We start from the raw sequence: 4,507 nt of genomic DNA, 5'->3' as shown, positions 1-4,507 counted from the left end.
TGGATGTGAGTGGTGAAGAGAGTATGGAAAAGAGGGTGGGGTAGGTGGGGATCCTGTGGGGTCCACAGATCCTGATGGGTCAAGGACTTAGCATCCCTGCTCCATTGAGGCGTGCAAAACGCCCTTAGAGTGCAATCCTGGCATTTAACGCCAGACTGCTGCTTTCTTCTGGTGTTAAAAGCCAGCTTTTCCCCCTTTCTTGGCGTTGAACGCCAACTTGGTGCTTGTTTCTGGCGTTAAACGCCAAGTTGTAGCCTGTTTCTGGCGTTTAACGCCAGCTTGATGCTTCTTTCTGGCGTTAAATGCCAGTCTGATGCTTCTTACTCGCATTTAAACGCCAGTAAGTCTATCCTCCAGGGTGTGCTATTTTTTATGCTGTTTGTGATTCTGCTTTAATTCTGCAGCTGTTTTTATGACTCCTCATGATCATCAACCTAAAGAAAATATGAAATAACAATGGAAAATGAAATGAAAAAGTAATTAACATAGATAAATAAGATTGGGTTGCCTCCCAATAAGCGCTTCTTTACTGTCAATAGCTTGACATTACTGAGCCTTATAGTTTGCAGTATCTGCAAACCATGGAGCTTCCTGAATAGCAAATAATTGCTCATCCAGAAAGGTTTCAGAGATCTCAGTAAGAGGGAAGGACGCTCCTGCTACTGGTTCTATCCGGGACAAGTGATCAGCTACTTGATTCTCTGTCCCTTTTCTGTCTTTTATTTCTATATCAAACTCTTGTAGAAGCAACACCCATCTTATGAGTCTGGGTTTTGAATCTTGCTTTGCAAGGAGATATTTTAGAGCAGCATGGTCAGTGTACACAATCACTTTTGATCCCACTAAATAAGATCTGAACTTGTCAATGGCATAAACCACTGCAAGCAACTCATTTTCTGTGGTTGTGTAATTCTTCTGTGCGTCATTCAAAACACGGCTAGCATAGTAAATGATGTGCAGAAGCTTGTTATGCCTCTGTCCCAATACTGCTCCAATGGCATGGTCACTGGCATCACACATTAGTTCGAATGGTAATGTCCAGTCTGGTACAGAAATGATAGGTGCTGTGACCAACTTAGCCTTCAGAGTCTCAAAGGCCTGCAAACACCCTGTGTCAAAGACAAATGGTATGTCAGCAGCTAGCAGATTGCTCAGAGGTTTTGCAATTTTTGAAAAATCCTTTATAAACCTCCTATAGAATCTCGCATGCCCCAGAAAGCTTCTGATTGCCTTAACATTGGTGGGTGGTGGTAATTTTTCAATTACCTCTACCTTAGCTTGATCCACCTCTATTCCCTTGTTCGAAATTTTATGCCCAAGGATAATTCCTTCAGACCATAAAGTGACATTTTTTCCAATTTAAAATCAGATTAGTCTCTTGGCATCTTTTCAGAACAAGTGCTAGATGGTTAAGGCAGGAGCTAAATGAGTCTTCAAATACTGAGAAGTCATCCATGAAGACTTCCAAAAATTTCTCTACCATATCAGAGAAGATAAAGAGCATGCATCTCTGAAAGGTTGCAAGTGCATTGCACAGACCAAAAGGCATTCTTCTGTATGCAAATACTCCAGATGGACATGTGAATGCTATTTTCTCTTGGTCCTGAAGATCTACTGCAATTTGGTTATAACCTGAATAGCCATCCAAAAAGTAGTAGTATTCATGACCTGCTAGTCTCTCTAGCATCTGGTCTATGAATAGTAAAGAAAAATGATCCTTCCTGGTGGCTGTATTGAGCCTTCTGTAGTCAATACACATACGCCACCCTGTAACTGTTCTTGTAGGAACCAGTTCATTCTTTTCATTATGAACCACTGTCATTCCTCCCTTCTTAAGGACAACATGGACAGGGCTCACCCAGGGGCTATCAGAAATAGGATAAATAATTCTAGCCTCTAGTAACTTAGTGACCTCTTTCTGCACCACCTCTTTCATGGCGGGATTTAGCCGCCTCTGTGGTTGAACCACTGGCTTAGCATCATCCTCCAATAGGATCTTGTGCATGCATCTGGCTGGGCTAATGCCCTTAAGATCACTTATGGACCACCCAAGAGCTGTCTTGTGTGTCCTTAGCACTTGAATTAGTGCTTTCTCTTCCTGTGGCTCTAAAGCAGAGCTTATGATTACAGGAAAAGTGTCACCTTCTCCCAGAAATGCATATTTCAGGGATGGTGGTAGTGGTTTGAGCTCGGGTTTAGGAGGTTTCTCCTCTTCTTGAGGAGTCTTCAGAGGTTCTTTTGTTTCCTCTGGTTCCTCCAGATCAGGCTGAACATCTTTAAAATTATCCTCTAGCTCTGATTCAAGACTCTCAGTCATATTGACCTCTTCCACCAGGGAGTCAATAATATCAACGCTTAGGCAGTCTTCTGATGTGTCTGGATGCTGCATAGCTTTGACAACATTCAACCTAAACTCATCCTCATTGACTCTCAGGGTTATCTCCCCTTTTTGGACGTCAATGAGGGTTCGTCCAGTTGCTAGGAATTGTCTTCCTAGAATGAGAGTTGCACTCTTGTGCTCCTCCATTTCCAGCACTACAAATCAGTAGGGAAGGCAAATGGCCCAACCTTGACAATCATGTCCTCAATTATGCCTGATGGGTATTTAATGGAGCCATCAGCAAGTTGAAGACAGATCCGGGTTGGTTTGACCTCTTCATTCAAGCCAAGCTTTCTGATAGTGGATGCAGGGATTAGGTTGATACTTGCCCCAAGATCACATAGAGCTGTCTTGGTACAAGCACCCTCTAATGTGCCGGGTATCATAAAGCTTCCGGGATCCTTAAGCTTTTTTGGTAAGCTTGTTAGGATGACTGCACTGCATTCTTCAGTGAGAAAAACTTTTTCTGTTTCTCTCCATTCCTTCTTATGACTTAAGATCTCTTTCATGAACTTAGCATAAGAGGGTATTTGCTCAAGTGCCTCTGCAAACAGAATCTTTATTTCAAGAATCCTGAAATAGTCTGCAAAGCGGGCAAATTATTTATCCTGTTCTACTTGGTAGAGCTTCTGAGAATAAGCCATTTTGGCTTTATATTCTTCAACCTTAGTTGCTGCAAGTTTATTTTCTACAGAGGCAAGTTGAGAAGCCTTCTTGAGGGAGTTATTATCAGCACTTGCAGGTGTCTGATCCCTCACTGGCATTTGAACGCCAGAACTGGACATGGATTGGGCGTTTAACGCCAATTTTTCACCCTTTTCTGGCGTTTGAACGCCAGACTTGTTCCTCTCTGGGCTCTTACTGTCTTCAGAGGAATTTTGGGTAGCAGGTTGCTCATCCTCTGTCAGCTGTTTTTTTCTTGGCTTTCTACTACTTTGAGTTGAGGTATTTAACATTTTTCCACTTCTTAATTGAACTGCTTGGCACTCCTCTGTTATCTGTTTTGATAACTGCTGTTTTGTCTGGTTAAATTGTGATTCCATATCCTTGTTAGCAATTTTGGTTTCTTGTAGCATCTCCTTAAATTCTGCTAACTGCCTTGTTATAGAAGATAGTTGCTAATTGAGTTCAACAACTTGTTCCTGAGGACTAAAGTCAGTTGATACTGCCTTAGCTTCTTCTTTCATGGAGGACTCATCACTTATGTACAGATGCTGATTTCTGGCAACTATATCAATAAGCTCTTGAGCCTCTTCAATGGTCTTTCTCATGTGTATAGATCCACCAGCTGAATGGTCTAGAGATACCTAAGCTTTTTCTGTAAGCCCGTAGTAGAAGATGTCTAACTGCACCCACTCTGAAAATATTTCAGAGGGGCATTTCCTTAGAATCCCTCTGTACCTCTCCCAGGCGTTATAAAGGGATTCATCATCCTCTTGTTTAAAGCCTTGGATATTCAGCCTTAGCTTTGTCATCCTTTTTGGAGGGAAATATTGATTCAGGAATTTGTCTGATAACTGTTTCCATGTTCTTATGCTTGATGTAGGTTGGTTATTTAACCACCTCTTAGCTTGATCTTTTACAGCAAATGGAAACAGTAATAATCTGTAGACATCCTGATCTACTTTCTTGTCACGTACTGTGTCAGCAATTTGCAAGAACTGTGCCAGAAACTCAGTAGGTTCTTCCAGCGGAAGACCGGAATACTTGCAATTTTGCTGCACCATGACAATGAGCTGAGGATTTAGCTCAAAACTGCTTGCTCTGATGGGAGGTATACAGATACTACTCCCGTATACAGCAGTAATGGGGTTAGCATATGACCCCAGAGTCCTTCTGGACTGTTCATTTCCACTTAAGTCCATGATGGAGAAAAGGGAATTGATATGAATTACAAATAAAATATAATTTTATTTTATTTTATATAAAAAATGGACAAATAAAAAATAATTTAAAATAAAGTAATTAGAAATTAAAATATAGATTTCGAAAAGTAAAAGGAAAAGGAAAAATAAATTCGAAAACCAAATTAATTGCTTAATTAAGAAGATTTGAAAAACTTTAGATATGATTTTTGAAAAAGATTTTGAATTTTGAAATTTTAAAACTAAAATAGGAAAAAATAAA

Source organism: Arachis hypogaea, chromosome 18, assembly GCF_003086295.3.
Source record: "Arachis hypogaea cultivar Tifrunner chromosome 18, arahy.Tifrunner.gnm2.J5K5, whole genome shotgun sequence".
NCBI lineage: Eukaryota > Viridiplantae > Streptophyta > Magnoliopsida > Fabales > Fabaceae > Arachis > Arachis hypogaea.
This window is presented reverse-complemented; position numbering follows the sequence as displayed.